Source organism: Cavia porcellus, unplaced genomic scaffold (assembly GCF_034190915.1).
Source record: "Cavia porcellus strain 051 isolate PalLab524CR breed Dunkin Hartley unplaced genomic scaffold, mCavPor4.1 scaffold_17, whole genome shotgun sequence".
Taxonomy (NCBI): domain Eukaryota; kingdom Metazoa; phylum Chordata; class Mammalia; order Rodentia; family Caviidae; genus Cavia; species Cavia porcellus.
The window spans coordinates 5013166-5035376 of NW_026947500.1; the positions used below are offsets into that span (position 1 = coordinate 5013166).

Consider the following 22211-nt stretch of genomic DNA (forward strand, 5'->3'; position numbering starts at 1 on the left):
CTATAATAAGAGAAATAAACAATAGGACATGAGCTTTCTGGTGGGTTTTTTGTACTCACTGCTTTTAAGAGAAAACAATGTGTAATTTTTGAGCTACTGTATGAATCATGTTGGAAATGTTTAAAGCCTCCTGATTTGCTAGGAATAGAAGGCTGTTGCTGTTGCAGGAGTGCTGAAACGGGACTAGTAGGAGCTGCCAGTGAAACTCATTCAGTGTTGATACAGCATGTCTCAGGAATGTGTTATTTGCAGGGAAAACTCTTGAGTCCATCCGTGAACTGAGAGTCCATTCATGGGTGCAGTGAAAGATGCCCATTGGGGGGAATGTTTCTGAACTCTTTGGCACCTCCTCAGACTGGAGGAATGTGGCTGCTTCGTGGGTGGGGGCTGTGAGCACTGTGCCACTTTCACACCTCTAGGTGCAGAATGACCCCATTCTCCCTGACCACAGAGCACAGTCATTATTCACCCAGTTATGATTGAATGCATTCAAGCGTAATTGTGAAAGATTGCTCTTGCTCTCTGTTGTAAAGGTCTCATTGATCAGAAGTTGCCACATACTAAACCTTACTCCAGAAATAGTTTAGTTTCTGCATGCTTTGTGGGGTTTTTTTGTTTTTTTTTAAATCGGTATGGGGATCGAACTCATGACCACGCACTTGCAAGGCACACTTATGCTTCTGAGCTCAAAGATCCCATGCTTTCTACTGCATGCTGAGACCCCCACTTAGCTGAGTCTTGTGAATTGAAGCCTATTTATATAACATGAATTCTAACATTCAGACTATTATTTTTAGCCTGAAAAACATGAAACCCATGTATTTAAAACTTCCAAATTTGAATCACAGTCTCATCCAGTTTAAAAATTTCTTCTGGTATTTTTAAGTGAACAGAAGAGAAAATTTTAAAAAAATTGTTAATTGCAACAGCTGGTTCCTGCTTGTCTTTATGTTAATATTTGGAGTCTGTGAATTTGAAGGACTTTTAGAAAGAGCATCTGGATTAATGTAGTCCTATGTAAACTACAATCTTAAGAAGTGGAATTGGACTCTTCCAGACAAAAAAAGACAAACAAACAAACAAACAAACAAACAAACAAACAAAAGAAGCCTTAAACAGATTGAGAAGGCAAAGGGGTGGTGAAATTTCCGCTTATCTGTAGAGTGTGAAGACAAATGGCCTTGGTTGGGTTGGGGGTGAACAGCCTCTTATTTAATTTAACATGGTGGTTATCTAGCTGCTGTGGTAAATGAGGTGAAGTCTTTTGCGTACACAGTTAATTCCCAATTATGCATACATACTTTAGCCAAATTGCTGATTCTCCGTGGCCTTCGGTACCTCCCCCCGCCTTTCCTATTGGCTGTCTCTGGTCCCGCGGCCTGACTTCCGGTCTGGCTCTGCCTGCTCAGGACTCAGCTGCTCTTCTCATTTTCATTTTTGCTTCCTTACCGGGGCTCTGCTGCTTTGCTTTTTCTGCTGTGTTCCCTTGATTTACATGATACCCCCAGGTTCTCGGCTCACACTGCTGCTCTTTCTCAGTTGTTTGAGGTTGGGAGTGAACAAGCTAGCAGGCTGTCGGGGAAAACTCTGTGAAAGATGGTGTCTGCTGTTTGTTGGGCCGTTAGATGTAGGAGTGGAGACTGAGCCCAAAGTGGTCTCTGAAATACTTCAAGGCACTTCTTATGAATGGTTCACTCAGGATTTTGTAGGCTTTCCGTGGTGTGTGGGTGGGAGAGGCTAAATGCTTGAGTATTCTCTTTATTCCTGTTTCCTTGTTTGTTTTCAACTCGGAGCATTTCTCCTTCCCATTGCAGAAGGCAAGTAATTATACAGGGACCAGGAAGAGTATGGTATGTCTGAGAAAACGGGGAGATGAAGCCTGGAGTTGTAGCTATAAGTTACAAGAATATCCAGTGGCTCTACTCTTACCAAGTATTTTATCGAGTTTTTGTTGTTGTTGTTGTTTTGTTTTCCTGTTTTGAGCACTGTGGGAGATGGTAGAATGAATTTGAGCTAGGCTGTATTGCTGAAGAGGTTTAAATATATCCAAAGAACAACCTTTACAGGAATCCTAAATCCAAAACCAACATAAACACAGTTACAGTCTTAAGTGAGTTGGTTTTATCATGTAGATGTAATGTCAGTGAAGAATTACTAAAAAAAAAGTTACTTTTCCTGTGGAGGGCGCCAGAGTTAGAGATGTGAAAACAGCCTGGTACATTTCATGTGTACTGCCTTGCAGGGTGGAAATGAAAACTCACCTGCACCAGATAGAAAACTGTCAATAAAGGTTTTTATAAATCAACTTTTATTCCTTTTGTGAATATTAAGTGCCAACATAGAGTATAAATTTTCTTACGGGCATGGTAGCTGTCGTATATAATTCATCTACTTGGGAGACTGAGGCAGGGGGATTTTAAGTTTGAGGCTCACTTGAGCAATTTAGCTGGTTTGTCTGAAAATGAAATTAAAAGGCCTGGGGATGTATTTCCACGATACAACACTTGCTCAGCTTATGTGAGTCCTTGGTGCAGTCCTGAGTACTGCCAAAAATAATTTTTTTTGTTCATCAGATGAAAGCTTAGCATAGGTATTCAGGCTCCATTTGGCTAAAATATTGCTTAGAGTAACACACAATCCTGTGTTCTATTCATGAATCAGTCTTAAGTCATGCAGTTGGTTGAAAAGGCTTTTGATTAGTCAGTGGGAGTTCAAATAAACCAGCACTGAAGCCTGTGTGCATTGGAATTATAGAAAAGTTTTTCATTCCCTCACTAGATCTTGGTGTTGCTTAGTTTATTTGTAGCTGTAAGGCTTTTGGTTTTTCAAACCAAATGAGATTAAAACCAACAAATGTCAAGGAAGTATATAGCAATAGCAGGTATAGTAGTAACAAGACTGGCAGACTGTTACAGAGTGGACACAGGATTCTGAGTGCTTGGTGGCCTTCGGTGAGAGTCTATCTGAATTTTTGATACTTTAAGAGGTTTAACATCCATGGAATATCTGAGATGATTCTTTGGATTCATAAGGTGTTTTTATTATTGTTAGTTGTTTTGAAATAGAAGCCAAATAAAAAGTCCCTGAGTTGGGTTAGAAAACTTCCTGGTACGGCTACAGGTTTATTTCGTGAGGAGAATGAAGAGGGGCTAAGAATTAGAGAAGATTTGGAAAATCCTTTTAGAGTTCTTCCCAGGATGACAATAGTCAAATGAGATAATGAGAGGACCTTGCAGTTGGAGAGTACTAGAGGGACCACGAGTTCATCAGAAACTGCGTGTGGCTCAGAATTTATTAAGACTGGTCTCCTGTTACTTTTTTCAGTGGCCTGTAGTTATTGTACGTATTTACATTCCTTGGCCTAATAAACATATAGAATCCAAATCTCTGTGAAGACTATTACTTGAGAAAATATTTTATTTTTCATTTTTTTAGAAAAAAAAGGTAAAACAATAGGAAATAAAACAATAGGAAAATAACAGCAGTTAATAGATTGCATATTGTTATGTTTAAAGTGGTTATTCAGATATAGGATATGGGCATGCAGATGTTTTCCGGGGCCAGAGACTTAGCTCAGTGACATAAGCGCCTGCCCACAAGCGTGAGATTGTGAGTTCTATCCCTGGCACACACAAAAAAGTTTTCCAGTCTGTATTCATATAAACCTTCCCTTGCAATAAACTAGGAGGTTAAGGGGTTTAACCTCCATTAGATATCAGAGATTATTCTTTGGACTCATAAGGTGTTTTTGTTATTGTTAGTGTCAGAAACTCTGTGTGGCTCAGAGACACTAATATAAAACTGACTTACCTTTTTTTCTCCCTTTTTCCCTCCCATCCTTTCACCTCTCCCCCTTTCTAGTTCTTTTTTCCCTTTCAACAGTTTCTTCCCATCTCATAGTATCTATTGTATATTTTAGACCTTATTCAGTCTTTCAGTTTCTTACATCATGAAAATGATGCAATGTTTATACAAGTGAGTATGATTTATTTCAGTTATAAGTATGGCCTCAAATTGCATCCATTTACCTGTGAAAATCTCAAGCTTATCCTTCTTTGTGGCTGAGTAGTATTTCATTGCATTAAAAAAAAACCATCTTTTTTATGCATTCCTCGGTTGGTAGAAATTTGGGTTGTTTCCCAAATTGTTCTATTACAAATTTTGCTGCTGCAAACATGGGTGCATATACATTGCTGTGGTATGATGTTTTTAATTCTTCTGGGAAGAGACCCAAAAGGTGAAATGGAACTTATAATGCTGGCTTTTTGAGGAATCTCTGTATTGATTTCCACAGTGGTTGCACCAGTCTACACTCCCACCAGCAGTGCAGAACAGTTCCTTTTCCCCCCAAGCCTCTCCAGCGTTTGTTATTGGTTGATTTCTTGATGACAGCCATTCTATCAGGAGTGAGATGGAATCTCAGTATTGTTTTAATTTGCATCTCTTAAATGACCAATGATATTGAACTTTTTTTATATTTGTTTGCCATTTGTATTTCTAAATCTGGAAAGTGTTACTCATCTCAGATGACCATTTTTGGACTGTATCTTTGAATTTGAGGGGTCTGATTTTTTTTTCAATTCTTTATATGTTCTAAATATAAGTCCTTTGTCTCAGGGACAAGTCCTAAATTTTTTCCCACTCTGTGTATTGTCTTTTCACTCTGTTGGTGATTTCTTTTGATGTGCAAAAGTTTTTTAATAAGATGAGATCCTAGTGGTTGATTTTTTGAATTATTTCCTATGTGGTTTGGATTTTGTTTATGAACTCTTCGCCTATTTCTATGTCTTCAAGATTTCTACCTACTTTCTCTTCTAGTAGATTTAGTGCTTCTGTTTTAATATTTAGATCTTTGATCCATTTTGACTTTAGTGCATGGTGATAGATATGGGTCTAGTTTTGGTCTTTGACCCATGGAAAGCCAGTTTTCCCAGCACCATTTATTAAAGAGGCTACCTTTCTTCTAGTGCACATATTTGACTCCTTCAAAGATAAGGTGACTGAGTGTGCTTGGAATTGTTTCTACATCTTTTGATTTGTTCCACTGAGCCTCAGGGCTGTTGTTTTTGCCAGTGCTGTGCTGATTTTATCACAGTACTTTTGTAGTATAATTTCAAGTCAGGGATTGTGGTGCTCTGTGCTTTACCTTTGTTATCCAGTATTGCTTTTGCTATTCTAGATCTCTTCTGTTTCTGAAAGAATTTCCTCTAGTTGTGTGAGGTATGCTAATGGTATTTTAGTCAGGATTTCCTTAAATCTGTGTAACAGTTTTGGGAATATGACCGTTATGTTGATTATTCCTATCCATGAGAAGGGTTGTCTTTCATTTTCTAATTTCCTCTTCCGTCTTCTATTTTAGAGTACTATAATTTTCAACATACAGATCTTTCACTTTGTTAGATTGTTTCCTATGTATTTTATTTTATTTTTTGGATGCTATTGTAAAGGATATGGTTTCTGAAATTTCTGTCTCAATAAATTTGTTGTGTACAGGGAAGCTATTGATTTTTTGATGTTGACTTTGTATTCAGCTACACTATTAAAATTGGTTATTAAATCTACAAACCTTTTAATAGAGTTTTTGGATCTTCTCTGTAGAGTATCATGTCATCTGCAAATAACAATAATTTAACTTTTTCCTTTCCTATCTTTATTCCTTTAATTTCTTTCTCTTGTCTAATTGCTTTGGCTAACATTTCTAGAAGTGTATTGAATAGGAGTGGTAATAGTGGACATTCTTGTCTTGCTCCTGATTTTAAAGTGAAAGCTAGGTGTTGATTTGTCATAAATGGCTTTTACTGGATTGAGATAAAGACTATTTCTATTTTCTGTAGGGTTTTTATCATGAATGGGCACTGAAATTTGTCAGATGCTTTTTCTGCATATATTGAGATGATGATGTGGTTTTTGTCTTTGGCTCTGTTAATGTGGTATATTACATTTATTGATTTGCATATATTGAACTATCCCTGAGATATGTATTCGTATATTTACATATACTGAATACATCCCTGGGATGAATCCTACTTGATTATGGTGTATAATTTTCTTGATGATTTGCAGCATTCTGCTTGCCAGTATCTTACTAAGGATTATTGCATCTGTGTTCATTAGGGAGCATGGCCTATGGTTTTTCTTTTTTGATTGGATCTTTCTCTGATTTTGGATATCAGTGTAATGCTTGCTTCCAGGAGTGATTTTGGAAGTATTGCTTCTCTTTCAATTTCATTAAAGAGGTTGAGCTTTAGTGGCAATAGATATTCTCTAAATTTCTCATAGAATTCAGCAGTGAATCCATTAGGGCCTGGACTTTTCTTGTTGGTAGGTTTTTAATTACATTTTTCAATTTCCTTGACTGATACTGAGTTATTTAGAATATTTATGTCTTCTTGATTTAGTTTTGGTAGTGTCTATGTAACTAGAAATCTGGCCATTTCATCTGTGTATATGTATATGTAGTGTATATGTAACTAGAAATCTGGCCATTTCCATTTTATTAGACTACTGATTCTTTTTTTGGTACTGGGGATTGAATTCATGACCTTGCACTTATTAGGCAGGCGTTTGTACCACTGAGCTAAACCTCTGACCTTAGGTTAAGATTCTTGAGGTACATATTAATGATCTTCTGGATTTCCACAGGATTTCACAGTTTTCATTCCTAGTTGAATTTGGGATTTTTCTTTCTTCTTTTTGATAATTGGAAAATCTGTATTTTAACAGAGACTCTAGGTATTCCTACTGGAGTTACTTAGACTAACAGTTATAGTCTTTTGAAGTTTGAAGTTGTGAAACTTTCTTTTGGCTATCAGGAGACTGTGTGGAAACTCAGACAGATGTGGGCACTAAGCATCCATTCTGTTTTGTTATACAGGTGAAAGTCTCATAAAGTTTATAATATGTTATGTTTAATTTTTTTATTTGATAAAATATTCCAGATAATCCTAAAGAAGCTTTGATTCTTAGCACCCTCTGTCATGGTTTATGTCTGTGTCCCCCAGGCCTCATGAGTTTGCATTGTGTACTTGTGATTGGTTTATTGTCTAGTGCTTGGATTGATGGTGTTAGTGCTCCACCCACAAAGGGGTGGAGCCAGGATGTGATGTAAGGCAGGAAGAAGGTGTGTCTTGCTCTTTGCTGGTTCCTGCTTGCTGTTTGCAGCTGCCATGAACAGTGGCCCATCCATGCCCGCCTGCCTGGGAGCCAATGAGTGTGGAGTGAAACCTCCAGAAACTGTAAGAAGTAAACCTTTCCTTTCCTTTCAGCGACGAGTAAAAAGTGACTTAAGACACCCTCATTTTCTGAGGGTCAGAAAGATTTGAAGACTTGCCTAAAACCAACCATTTAATGGGTCACAGGAGAAGAAGCTGAACTCCAGTCTGTAGGGTCAAAAGCCCCCAATCTAGCCTTCATCAGCTCTGGATTGCTGAGTGCTGAGTGCTGTTGGTCCTGGGCAGTAAGGGGTGAAGCTGGAAAGGGGAAGAGGGTACAGCTGTGGCAGCAGCAGGCTAGTGTGGTCAGGGTGCTGAGACCTTCAGGCATGTCAGACAGACTGACACTGCTGGGCACGATAGATTGCTTTGTGGGTTTAAGACCTGGAAGACTTTTGTCAGGAGCTGGCTGCTCTGTCACCCAAGAGGTTATATTGACTGAGAATAGAAAGTGAAGATCACAGATGTTACTTAAAATTGCCCGCACACTTTTCCTATCAACACTCATATACATTTTCTTTACAGATGATAAGACTCAGACTTGGAAATTAAGGAGCTTGTTTAAAGTTTGCAGGGAATAGGAGGGGAAAGATGGGTGGGAAGCATACAAAGCTCGATACATGTGCATATCCAGGGAGCCAGGGCATCCCATGATCACACATTCTTAAGATTTTATTATATCTTGGAACCAAAGATATCTGGAAAGAGTGATGTAAAAGGGAGGAAAATACAAGTGATAGTTGAAGTGCCATGTTCAGAAAAATTACAAGAAACATAGATACTTTATGGGTAAAAGCCGATGTCATATTCTGAGACTTCCTTCACACAAAACTATGAGTAACAGGTTTTCCTATTTCTGATGTGTAATTAAATGTTAATACCATATAGACCAGAAAATCATTTTAAGTGCATGGGTTTGAAAAGACTTCCTCTATAGTTTGCTATTCTGAAAGAGTTAGTACAAGGTGTTTTTTTTTTAATGATTCAAATGAAAGGTATAGAAATTACAATCATTAGAGTATCTGTATTAAAAGCCAAGCATTGGTTTCGTACGCGGGGTAGATGGCATGAAGTGGGCACTTGGGTCTTGTGCCATCCCTCCTTTCACTCTGCCTACGCCACACACACACTCCCAAGCTGTGGGAGGGTAGATAGGAAATCATACTCCTAGGGCTTTAGTTTCTTTATCCAGTGCAGGCCGTGGCTGAATGACCTTTTGGGTTTGATATTCTGTAGTCATCACTTACAGATTTGTAGTGATGCAGGCACGCCCCATCCCGGCTTGGTCATAGGTGGAAATACTTTTCCCTTCTCTTCACATTGACATATTTTGGTTGCTGTCAGGCAGAGTTAGCATGTCTTCCTTAGAAATACAAAGGAGCAGTGGGTTTAGGAGGCAGTGTTGTCTTTTGACTGTCATCCTGTTTCTGTTGACCTTCTGGCTGGACAAAGGCCGTGTCAGATGTGGATGGTGGTTTTCAGGTGCTTAGAGAATGCAGAATCCTGGGCTCATGGCAGACCTGTTGAGGCTGAGGCTCTGGAATAAGGCTGCAGAGTCTGTGCTTCAGTATGTTTCTGAGTGATGTTTGGGCTCAGGACAGTTTGAAAACCTGAGTGACTTGCCTGTTAAGTTTATACTGTAGTCTTTAGGTACAATCCATGACTCACTGAGGACAGCACCCCTGTTGTATTTGTGTGGGTGTGTGTATATAAATAAAACTTCTGAGAATAAATTGTAATTATGTAGCTTATTCACTCATGTAACAAATATTTTCATCCTTACTATATACAAAGCTCTGTTAGTTGCTGGGGGAATGGGGAAAAAGGAATAAATCTGAGAAGGCAGTACAGACAGATTTTGGCAGTTGGTGGCAATAAGAGGGGTTGGAAGAGGTCAAAGCTATCTGAAAGGTTTGTTCCTAGGCGTGGGAATGTATTTGTACTATAAAAGAGACACATGGCCAGACTAAGCGGTAACTTGGGAACCTGTAGGGTAATTGTATACAAAATATGCCTGAATTTCTGGATTCAGTTATAAAGTTGGCATGACTCAGATTCATTGGATCATAGTTGAGAGGGATCTTGGAGATACCATTTCAGTCTCCTTGGATGCTGCATAATCAGGCAGCATTAGAAAGATATGGGTCAGGTCAAGGAAAAATACAGTTGTAAAATTCATTTATATATAAAAGTGACCTTTCTTCTTTTACATAAGTGAAGCTGGTTTTCTTAACAAAGATACTCGCTAATTGATTTTGAATCTCTTCCTGAATAAATCCTGGAAGATTTGAAATGCTATAGGTATTCTAAGCAGATGTATTAATTTTGGGTTTTTTTGGTTTCTTGAGACAGAGTCTCACTATGTAGTTTAGGCTGGTCTTGAATTCACTGTGTAGCTCAGATTGACCTCAGTCAGATTCATGGCAATTCACCTACATAATGTCCCAAGTGCTAAGATTACAGTCATGTGCCACCATACCTGGCTTCATTTGTTCTTTTCAAAAGCATGCCATTAGGATTGTCTTTCTGTGGTCAGTTGGAGAATAACCACATCTTTTTTGAAGAGAGCCTGTCAGTGCCTGCCCTTCCTCCCTTAGGGTGAGAAAGAGGGTCAATGTTGAGGTCTTGAGTGGAAGAACAAATGCTGCTCTCTTAGTTGGTGGATTTCCTTGGGTATCCTCAGAGTGATTTCCCAGAATGTTTAATCAACTAAGGTTGTATATTATTCTTTTTTCCTTTATTTGACCTACGAGTAACAGAAAGTGGCTTTTGGAGTTTATTGAGAATTTTTTTTTTTAAAGGCAGAATCTTGCTATGTAGTTCAGCTAGGCCTTGAACTTACTTTGTAGCCCAGATTGACCTTGAACTCACTGCAGTCCTGCTTCTGCCTTCCAAATGCTGAGATTACAGGAATGTGCCACCATGCCTAACTTGGCCTTTTGAGCTTTAAAATATCTCAGGATTCCACACCCAGTAGTAGGATAATGTGTGTTTCCTTCTTAGTAGCAGTGCCTAGTACTCCAGGGAATCAGCATAGAGTTGTTTTTGCACTTAGGAGGGTGACTTTCATTGTCCGACCAACATTGGCAAAGTAGTTTTGGAGAGGTTCTTCCTTTCCATGACTGAAAGCATAAAGTGACAGCTGCTTTTTGTGGAGTAAAGTAATTCAGGGAGCTGGCACGGTTGGTTTCAGGAAAGACAGGAAACAGGGCAGGAAGAAGGATGAGTCAGGTTGGTGGCTGCTGTGATCTTTTCACATCAGCAGCTGGAGAGCTGAGGGTGGAAGCTGACTCGGCCTGGCCAGCAGTCTAGGCGGTGTGGTGGGTCTCATCTGCTGGATGGACACTACGTGACCTTCCTTAGACTGAGAGCTTCCTCAGTGCCCCCTGTTACGTGAGAGTGGATGGCTAGACTAGACCTTGGATTTTGTGGCCTGCCTTCCCGGGTGCTACCCCAGCAGGGCTGTGCTAGGGACCCTGTGCTGGAAGCATTTGCAAGGTGAGCCATCAGGATGTAATTTGTGTTTGGTGTAGTACAATGCTCAGCATCTTTAGCCAAGTACAGACTCTGAGACCTTGCTAAGGGCAGGGGATTCCAGTGTGGAATTAAGAAGTTTCCCCACTTTGATGAGATCATTCCTGTTTCTCATGCCAACAGAAAATGTGATATATAGTCAATTTTCAGCTTTCTTACAGTAGGCTGTATTTGAGCTTATGTCAGGATATAATGAATTTAAGGTGTGTAAATGAAAAATAGAGATACTGTTTTATTAGTTTCCAAAAGGCATACAAAGGAGTGAGTGTTACACAAAGATTTCAGCTCCAAAACCTCACTTTTTTTTTGCCACACTAGCAGCAGAGAAATCACAGAAACCTGATTGTGTTGTCTGTTAGGCAAGTCACAGCAAGATACAACAAGAAAAAAAAAGAATCTCTTAAGATTGCTTTCACTTTCATGACATGAAGGTTCTAAAAATAAGAAATCAGATGCCCCTGGGTGGCTGCTCCTTAGAATTTGTATGGGCAGATCCAGGTCATATTTGTACTTTGTGCTTTTTTAAGAAGTGAGACTTTCTGATTAGTGAACTAGAATTTCTGTCTGATCACTCTTAACTTTTATTTAAAAACAAAATTTGTCATATATCTTGTAATTTATAATTTCCAGTAAAATAGGAAATCAAATTTCTCTCTTGCTCTCAGTTTAACTTCTACACATACGTATTTACCGTGTACTAAAATCTCTTAATTTCTCTTCAACTTTATAAATATTTGAAAGCACTCTGAGTTTTATTTTTCTTATGCTCTGTGTGGTTAAAGTGGTTGACTTTACTTACACATACAGTATGGTTGCGAGAGGTAGAGATAGTGTTTGTGAACACACTTTGGCCGCATGTGTTTCATTGTTAACCTACTTTGGTGGTGGTTATTAAGTTGCTTTCTGGCCCTACTGCTTTTTTGCTTTGTAAGAAAACACAATCCATGTTTTGTCATTATCCTTTGGTGACATTTCATGTTTTCACTTAGCCAATTTTGGTAGTCTTAGGTAGCAGTTTACAGGTCTTTGTTATTCTTGAGTATGTAACTCTTTGAAGTGTGATTGAATTCAAAAGTTTAGACCGCAGGAGAGAGAAGGTAAGAGTTAGTTAGCGGGTGGGGAGGACCCTGACTATGAACTAAAGTGTACCCCTTATCCATCCAAGACCTATAATGTTTTCTTCCTTCTGCCTTGGTCTCCCTTCCATGCCTGAGATTGAAGACTAGAGATCCATCATAATAATATGTCTGATGACTTTCCAGGATTTTAACCCATAATATTGAGACTAGGGATTTCTTATTCTCTCATGCTGAAGTTTTGGGAAGGTGATTTCCATTAATGATGTTAGCTAACTTCTGTTCATTCCTGAATATGCCAGGTGCAGGGCCAGGTACCTGCTTCTGATGAGTTATAAGTGCTGTTACTTAAAATACAAAGGAAGAAGTGGAGGCATATGTAAATATAAGTAAAGGAATAGAAATGAGTCATAAAGCAAATATTTGTATAGTAAAATATTTCTAAAATATAAGTAAATAAATATAAATAGTTCACCTACAGTCCAATAAGTGCAAAGGTATAAAGATGTGAGACTTGCATGCACCTTAAAGTGTTCAGTCTCTGCTCTGCCATCTCTGGTGCTGTTCTTTTAGTAAGCTCAAGTAAATGAGCACTGACTATGCCAGACATGATTGGAAGTGCTGAGAAGACAGCAGCCAAAAGAACAGACAGACCAGAAAGAATTAAACAAATGAACACACACCAGAGGAGGTGATACTGTGGGGAAAATACTGGGAAGAGGGATGGAGAGCACCGCTTTCTGGTAAAACTTATAAAAGTATAAGAAGCTATCATGATTACTGGTTCTATTCTAACCACATTAGATAGTATGAGAAAAGATAAGAGTTAGTTAGCGGGTGGGGAGGACCCTGACTATGAACCAAAGTGTACCCCTTATCCATCCAAGACCTATAATGTTTCAGATCTTAATTAAAATGATGATGACTTTACTTGTGCACAGCATGACACTCTGAAAACTTAAAAGGCTAATTGATGGCGCATCTCCTAGGGTGGTGTGACCAGCCAGAAGGTAGATGTTAGTTAAGCGGTTAACATTTAATTGGGAGCATTAACGTGTAATTTTTCCCAAATTATATTGCCAAGAATTTTATGAGGAATTTTCTTATGGAAGTTTTTTTCCCCCTTCTTCTCTAATACCGTATTAAAAAATTTCATGAAAGAGTTTGCAGAGATCATGTGTTTCTTTTGTTAATTTGCAGAAGTAAAAATTTAAGATTCAAAAGCAAAGAATAAACAAAGATTCAAACTTGAAACATTTAAGAAGGAATGTTGTGGCTATTAAGCTGGCATCCAGATTTTTTTCAAGAAGGGAGACAAGGCCATTCCTTTGTGCCTATTGAGAAGCTGTACTTTCTTTTTTTGGTCTTTTTCCTTTTTATCGGTACCGGGGATCGAACTCATGACTGCCGGCTTGCAAGGCAGGCGCTTATGCCGCTGAGCTAAATCCCCAGCCCCAGAAGCTGTACTTCCTGTCTAAAACAGTTTACAAACACTGATCTGGCACAGAAGTACCTGCTTAATACCATCATCTACTGGGGTTTTTGGTTTTTTGTTTTTTGTTTTTTGTTTTTTTGCTTTTTCTTTCCTATTAGCTTCTCTTGGATTCATTATGTCTTTCACATGACACACAGCCTTTTGTTTTCTAACAGGTTGGAGAAAGGGTTTCTTCTTTTTTCCTTTTAGGTAGAATTAAAAAAATGTCCTCACCTCTTTCTGCCCCTCAATTTCTCTCATCGTATCTATTAAGTTCCCAGTTAGCATGGGAACTGATTGGAGACAACCAGTCCAGATAGGCATGGAAAATGGCTTACCTGCTAAGACTTAATTGCTGAAAAATTATCTGTTGTATAAGCCAGAACATTTAAAACCAGAGCATTCTTATGTAGGGAAACGTATTCAGTTCTTCCATAGAACTTATTTACCCTGCTAGTAAATGTTTAAAGATTTAATTCTTCTGCATTAATCTATTTCTTATTGTGGTTTGAAAGGGGATATTTTGATTTCAAATGCTTATAAACACAACTTAATTTCCTGGTATTTTCAGGATATATAGTTTTATTTACAATATGCTTATCATAGTTATAGGAAAATTTAACTATTTTTGTTAGAAAATGGACCAATGCATCCTGTGCACTTTGCATTTGTAATGTAGCTCTTTACAAAGACAAATAACTTGGTGTATTTACTATAATTTTTCATTATAAAGAAATAACTACATTCCATGAAAGTGGATTCTCTCCCTTCTTTGAGTCAACAATTCATTGTAGTAAGTAAATGTGTAGTTGCTATTTTTGTGAAGTGTATGTTCTATTTTTCTTTATTACTAAGTTGTTAAAAAGATGAGGCAATAGAATGCAGAAAGAATACAACGATAAAAAGATGCTTATGGACCTCATAAGCAGCACAAGGGAGAGATTGGAAAAGGAAGAAAGAGATGAAAGCTGAAGTAAGGTTTTCAAAAATTAAGGAGCCTACAGAATTGTCAGGTAAGAATTTTCTTACGACTGTCTGTCATTCCCTCAACACTGCGATTGTTTCTCCTAAGGAAACTGTCTACGTTGTTTTTTAGTTTATGGAAAGTGGAAAAAGTAAGTAAGTGATTTCATACAATGCAATCTGTTTCTTTTCAATGTCCAAATGTGGGATTACAAGTACTTTACTTCTCACTCTCATGATAACATTTTGTAAAAAACTCCAGGTTTGAGATTCGAGCATTGTGCTGACATCTTTCTAAAAGTATTCAAAATATTTGTGTTAGTAGTTTGGTTAAGTATTAAAGATTTATTGTAGGAAATATTCAGGAATGACCTCACAGAATTCTACCCCCAGACTCACTGGCTGCCCTTACCATTTTGGAAAGGTTTGATAGACAATTGCCTTTTCCCCAGATTTCTAGTTTCTATTGTCTTGGCACTGTGATGTTTTTACTCTTATTTACAAATCCTATGCCATAAACAAATGGGAAGAAAATAATGGGTATTCTGAAGGTCCTCCTTTAGCACATCTCCGTCTTCATTTTTGTCTTTAACAGATGAAATGGAGAAAAGAGATTGAGGTTGAAGATTTTTCCATCTCAGCAGTTTTTCTTTTCTGCCCTGTCCTACTGCAGTTTTTGTGACACCCCCCCTGCCCCCACCCCGCCACTGTAGATTATTTTTCTTCATCACAGCCACTCCATGGTGTGGCCTTTCAGTATCATCCATCAACAGCCAGAGTGGTTTAAGTAACCTGCAGTTAGTGGGCTTGAATTTCCAAAATTGCCATCAACAATGTGCTTCCCCCATCCTCCAGCCTTTTAATGTAGCTAGGAAGCAAGGAACTATTACAAAAATCTTTGCCCCGTTACTGTTTTTGATAAGTGATTATTGCGGGGTGTGATGCACATTGCTTTGTCCCCGAGAAGCACATCACGGGCTGTTTTGTCTCCAGATATATCACAGATAGATATGGCAAGAAGCAAAAACCTGGGCTGACTTCCTTTCCCCCATTTCTTCATTGAAAGGGCCAACTCCAAATGTGAACACTTGTCTCAAAGAGTTTGTAATTTAATATTTCTTTTTAAATCTGTTTTGTATTTAAAAAGTAGTATCTTGTCCTTTTATTAAGAAAAATTTTATTCATTTTCAAAAATAAGTGGAATTGCTAGGCAGAACTATTATTTGACCTCTTATTCATTGGGTAGCAACATGTGAAAGAATAAATGATTGTTTTACAGATTTAATTGGCCTTGACTGACCTTTGTGTTTTGTGTTCACCTCTGCATCACCCAGGGTGAGCCCTGGCAGTTGGGCACTAGGTAACTGTTGGAGGACTGCTTGGACTCGCACATACAGATTTATTCTCAGCATGTTAAAATAGAAACAACAGTGACTGCATAAAAATATAACACATCATTATTTTTGCAACTCTTAAGCTAACTTAGATGAGTTTTAGACTGGTAACGTTACCAGTGTGTTTAACTAAGCTCTGTATTTTAAAATGCTATTGATTAGAATTCAGCTGTAGGAATACACACTGTGTTGACCTCTCAGGTTTATTTTAAAGCCAAGTTTATATGCACCTCTACAGCAAAAAAGTTTCTCTTGCCTTTTCAGATATAGAGTGGTGAGACTGATGTTTCCTCAAACTCGAAGGTTTCAGGCGCTCTGCATGTTTTGCCTTCAGCCTTATTTTACATTCTGTTCCTGGAGTGCTTTTCCCTCTGCTCAAAGTGTGAGGCCCTTAGCACACCTCCTTCCTTCACTGCACCCCACGTACCTGACTTTGTTGCAGCATCGCAGACTGCATTGTACTGGTTCAGACTCAGTGATATAGTTCTATTTTGTTCATTGTTGTTTCTGCACTGGCTTAGTGTTTTCCTTACTAGTGGAAGGAGGGCCTTAGAAATGAATCATTGCAGTGGAAAGGAAAGCATTTACAATTTATTTGCTATGTTTCTATAATTAGGAAACTATGAGTATCTTTCTTAGCATTAATATTTGCTTCCTAAGAACAGTGAACTTGCCTAAACTGAGTAAATTATAGTCATCATGGTAGGATATTCAGAATTGATTTCAATCTGTGAAACATAATTACTTTCTACTATGATGCTATTTCAGAAAGGACAAAAATGTATAAACATTCAATCAAAATACTGTCACGGTGACTATTACTTTTCACGATGTGGTAAAAATGATTTTGCACTGAGGGAAGGTTGTTAGAGGCCAGTGTACTCCATCTCTTTTCTACTGCTGGCATCTGCAGTGCCCTTCATTAGTAATTACCTGCTTTCCATTCCAAATTTTCTGTGACAAGGTGCTCCCAGCCTCAACAGGTAATCACCATAGCAACGAGGTAGTCTCTTCTATTTTTGTAGCATGAAAGTAGTGCTTTCTTAAATCTAATTGTAAATGAGTATTCCAGAAAGCCAATGATTTAGGTAAAATTTTAAAGATCTGTGTCCTATAAAGTTACATTATTCAGTTATATTCCTATTATGTGCTGGAAAGGGAGAATATGTCAGCAAACTAATTTTAATTCTAATCTTTTATTATTTACAAACACCAACACTTAACATTTACTAGTTGCTTACTATGTTTTGTCAGTATGTTATTTATTTTTTCAAATTGTGCATATAGGGAAACTCAATAAAGTTAAATAACTTAACCAGTTTTGTAAAACTAGCAACAGAAAGAACTAGAATTCAACCCAGGCAGCCTGACTTCAAATTGCTGCTGGAAACCACGTCCCTATCCCACTGCAGCCTTACCAGAACAGTTTCTCTTGTAGTAGTCCAGCCACTGTGGATTGCTGACCACTCACCAAGGTGCTGGTAGTGTGTGTGACCGTAAGTGAACAGATTGGGGTGAGCCGAATGTGGAGAGATGTGCATGAGGGTGCAGCAGTGGGGCAAGCAGCAGTACCTGAGAATTTAGCTAGGGATGTGTCATGTCACTGCTTCTTAAAATGACAGTTTCAAAGGGAATGTTATTAACACAGGCCACATGTAGCTCACAAACTATCAGAGTTACCAGAGGAGAGTGTAACTCAGGGAGAAGTGCTTCTAGGGTTCGTCCAAACAGTGGGAATCTCATTGTAGCATGAATGTCACACAGCATTTTATCATGAAACTCTCTTCATTATATAGTCAATCTTCAGATTCTGTCTTGGTGAGTACACTAAAAATAGGTAAATTAACTAAGTCAAAGTTTTCTTAGCATAAGCTGGTTAAGTTTATTTAGTATAATATCTCGAGAGGGAGTAGTTGATTATAGTTTGATAATCAAAGTGCCTTTTGTTTAATGATACAGAATTGAAGAACTTACAATTTTCTTTACACACCTCATTTTACTTCTTAGATCAAACTGTTTTAGAAGTCAATGGAATTGTAGAATATAACTGATAGAACTTTGGGGGACCGGCGGCGGCTGAAAAGATAAGAAGTATGAAATATAAATGACCTTTATTTTGAGAATGTGGGGAGAGACACCCCCGACTCCCCAGGGCACAGCATCTCTATCCCAGGGCTGGCAATCTCTCTGTGGCTACCCCGGGCCGGCAATCTCTCTGTGGAACACGTGGAATGAGGCACATAAGTAGCCTCAGCTGGGGGTGGAACCTAAGGGGCATTAGGGATGCACAGGTAGCCCATTGGTCTTTGTTTGGCGCCAGAGGTAGATTCCTAAGGGTGGGGGAGATAGGAGCTCTTTGGCTTTACCAGCTACAGTGTCCGGCCTGGGCCAAAACCCTTTCAATAACCAGCCCTGTATGTTTGAGACGAAGAGACTAAACTCAGGAAAGCACCTCATTTGCTAAGGTCATACAACATACAGCTGGGCATGATTGACTTGCGTTCTTTCAACCCCTGGAGAGAGAGACAGAGACAGAGACTATTTTGCATGTAGTTGATGTCAACACTTGCATGTATATTGAGAGGATTGGTGGTATCTCAGAAGAACTTAACATTTGTTAAACACATGCTTTGTGCTGGGAGATGTTGCTCTTTGACTTTGAGGGTCTTTATCTCAGTAAATCATTCCTGTTGGTTAGTATTACTGAACCAGTGCCATTGTCTTTGGCCTCATCCTTATCTTCTTCATGTCTTTCCCATTCTAGTGGTCAGAAGGCCTGAGTGTCTTAGAAGTTAAGGAAAGTTTTCACATAGAGAATCTAGCTTTCAAATTCTAGTCTCACTTTCAAGTGCTGTCTGCTTTGCAGCAGGAAAATATTGGTGCGCTGTGGAGGGATTCGAAGCAGCCTGAGGGCCAGCAGGGAAGGCCAGGGGTTTCCTGGTGTCTGCTGTGGGCCGGAATGACGCCTGTGTGGTACCTATGACATATGCATCGCCAGACTTCACATTTCTTCTGACTTACTCATCTGATTCTTTGTTTCATGAGATAAGAAATTCAAGGTTAATTTACAGACTATGGAGGCAAAGCTGATGATTAGACTATAGAAAACCAACTCGTGTTAAATCACAAAAAGTTGTTTTATAAGTTCTAATACTAATTCCGTAATTTGCCTTTCTCTTCTTTGATATTCTTACATATATTTATTCATACTATTAATATATTCTTAATTTCATAGAAGGGCTGTCCCTTTTTTTATGTTACCTGTTATGATCTCTAATTATGGAGACAGACAGTTTCTGATCTTATCTAGGTTACCGCTGTGAAGAGCCGGTAGCCTCCAGGATTTTGACTTTAGTAACAAGGATTTAATTGCATTGGAATCTGGGATTCTAAATTACTGTTCCTCAGGGTTGGGGGTTGACTGTTCACTGCATCAGCTTCAGTTTATGCCACACTAGGTGTCTGAAAGAAAAACCCAGAGTTTCATTATCATGGAGAATGCTGTTAATTTGCAAGTTAACAACTATTTTAACTGTCTGTGACTGTGTTTTTTTATTTCTGTCTTCCTACTCCAGGCTCCAGGTCTGGTAGTTCGGTATTACTTACATTAAATGTTAGACCCTGTCTCTTCTTTTTTTTTGTTACCTAGCTGCTTTTGCATTCTTACATTCTTTCAGGATACTTGGCTTGTTAGCCTCTTGCAAATAGAAGTAGATACTGCAAAGTACTTTTTAGGTGTAGACAGAGTTGTATTACTCGATTTTGAGTAGACCAGTTATTTTTACTGACTTTTTGTTTGGCTGAAAGCCCCTAATTATTGGTTTGTCATCTTGGGTCACTTCCTGCCTTCATGCCCCATAGCATTGAGCTATTGAGTATGCCTCTGTCCTCCTCCTCTGCTGGACCATGTCATAGACTTGGAAGCTGAGGTCTGCTTGATCTGAGGTCTTTGCTCCTTCTTGTGCTGGGGGTTCTCTGTGCTGGAAAAAAAGATATTTTCCATGTCTAGAAATGTGCATTTGTGAGAAAACTATCGTGTTTTTGCCACAAAAGAAAGAATAACAAAAATTTTCAAGAATTATATGTTTTAATAATCATGTGCTGACATGAAAGAGTGAATGGGAAAAGAATACAAATGTTGGTGAATAAGAATTGTAAGTGAAAAGGTAAAATCTAAAAATTGTGCTAATGGTTATTATGTTCTAACAGAATACCGATGGATGTATTTGTTCAACTAGTAGCTGATACTGACATTCTGAGCTGATACTGACATTCTGTGGTCTGTAGGCTAGTTCTGCAGTAGACATTTGAGAGCTATAGAAATGTAAAGGTATGGTGTCTTAGACAAGCCCACCTAACAAGTGAATAAGACACAGAGAGAAGCAATAATACACAATTATAAACGAGGTCATATGACGCTGTTGTAGATAGCAGTCACATTTAATAATCAGTTCTGTGTTTCTTTTAGAATACTGGTGGGTGGGATGAAGTTGAGAAGGGGTAGTATTTATGGAAAACATTGCTTTTATGAGTTATAGTCTTAGATACCATGGAAATAGCTTATAAAGTTGAATAGGTTTTTGTTTTGTTTTATTTTGTTTTTGCTCCAAGGAACTGAATCCAGGGCTTTGTACATGCTAGGCAAGTATTTTGTCACAGTTACACCTCTGGTCTGTAGTTCATGTAATTTTTGATTGCAATTTTAAATACATATTTCCAACACAACACATTAGTAGGTGCTATGTGTTTTGGAAATGATATTTATATAAATTGCAAATTTATTTTTTATATGTAGGATATTTATTAATAAGCCTGTAATGTGAGCAAATGATTATATAAAACTTCACCTTCAAAGTCAAATTATTTTCTTTTGTTTCTTAGATGTTTTTAATGAATTGCAAATTATTGAGACCTTTTTCATTAGCTTATTAAATGGGGTTCAATCCTTCATGTACACTCTGGAGTTTTGGTTTTCTATGTCTGACTTCTTACTGCTTCTATAAAGTCTGTCTTCTTACCAGAGTTATATATGGTACTTTAGAGTGTTGGTGGGCATACTGTATTAAAAAGAATGTAGTTATGTCACATGTCATATACCTGCCTAGCTTCATGTTAAGAAAAGGTATTAAGAACATTGAAAAATTTACAACTGTGTTCACTCACATCTGCTCTTCTAATCTAGCACCGAAGCGTCATGTAAAATTTTAATTTTACAGGTGAACAACAAGTGTCATTGAATTTTTTTGGTTTTTCTTGTTCCCTTGAGCCTATAGATTTAGTGAGTTTAAATTATTCTTCTGACCTCAACTCTGGTGGGTAACCTAATTCTACCACCATGGTGAGTGGTTACTGTGACTACCCTGTTGCTAAGAAACGCGCTATGTTATCAAGTTGCCTTGGTGAAGTAAAGGCTTCTTTGGACTCTTTAACACTGCTGGGAAACTATTAACCAAGAACTATGGAGAACCTTATAGTTTCCCAGGTTATAACTAAATTTTCAGCAGGAAGAACCAAACTTAGTCTTGTGAAAACTCATACCAAATAAAGTCTGTTATTTTGAATTACATTATGACCATTACTTATTAAAAGAAAGTTCTGATCTAAGATACAATGCTGTTTTTGCTGGCATTAAGTTATTGAATGGCGTATTTCCCTCCCCCCACCTTAATTTAGCATTCCATTTTTGTTTTCTTAGAGTGATTCTTGGCAGTGTATTCACAATGTATAGAAAAGTGTTTGAATTGAGATTGTGAGAAAAATGTGGGCAATTTATTTTTGTTACATGGTATCAGTTGCTCTATGTCTGAAATGATTAAGCATTTTATAAGAAAACAAATGATGTACATACTGTGTAGCTTTTTTCCTTCTTTTTTAAAAAACTGCACCAGACAAGATTTGGGTCAAGAATTGTATTCAAAGAAGGGACCTGGCATTTGCCCGCATTGCTCTACGGAGCAGGCTTCTAGCTCAGGTGAGCTTTGTGTCACTGCAGACACTTTAGTCAAAGAATCTAAGAAGTTATACAGGTCTCTTACAATTTTAGGTAACTTTTTTCTCCACTAGGCCATCCACACTGTTTCTTATGCTACCCATGTACATCTTGAAGTGCTTGTTTTCACATCACATTTGGAGAAACCTTGTACCTGACTGTTATCTTGAGGGAGATCTGGCAGAAGCCTGTGTATAGTAGTAGCACCAGTGAAATCACATGCCAGCTCAGGGAAACAGTGCAGCTTCCTTAGGAGGACAGAATCAAAGAACCAGGGTTTGGATGTCAAACTGACTGCCTTTCCTGTTGAATCTTTTACCTAAAACGTTCTGACATTAACTGAATTATGTGGTAACTCTAACCCTCAATTTCTTCACATTTTTTTTTGAAAAAAGAATTATTGATAACAGTTTCTAAAGATTATAAGATTGAATGAGATTATAGGAAATGCTTAACATGATTTCTGGCTTTTAATGTGAGTCTTTAAAATCAAACAATGTTAATTATTATTATAGAGGATACCTTTAGGGGCCTGTAAATTTTTTCTTTAAATCCTAAAGCTACTTGGCA

General features: G+C 38.1%; 1 protein-coding gene across 5 annotated transcripts in view; it reads left to right on the top strand.

Annotated features, from left to right (window-relative positions):
• The window catches only part of Fndc3b (fibronectin type III domain containing 3B), a 315267-nt gene that overhangs the window by 127626 nt on the left and 165430 nt on the right, over positions 1-22211 (top strand). Inside the window, exon 1 of one of the 5 annotated variants that reach the window (XM_063227175.1) lies at positions 6579-7235. The exons of the other annotated variants lie outside the window; for them this stretch is intronic. The gene's annotated coding sequence lies outside the window, so the exon portion shown is untranslated. Of the gene's footprint in view, positions 1-6578; positions 7236-22211 lie in introns of those variants that run through there. 5 annotated transcript variants of the gene reach the window in all.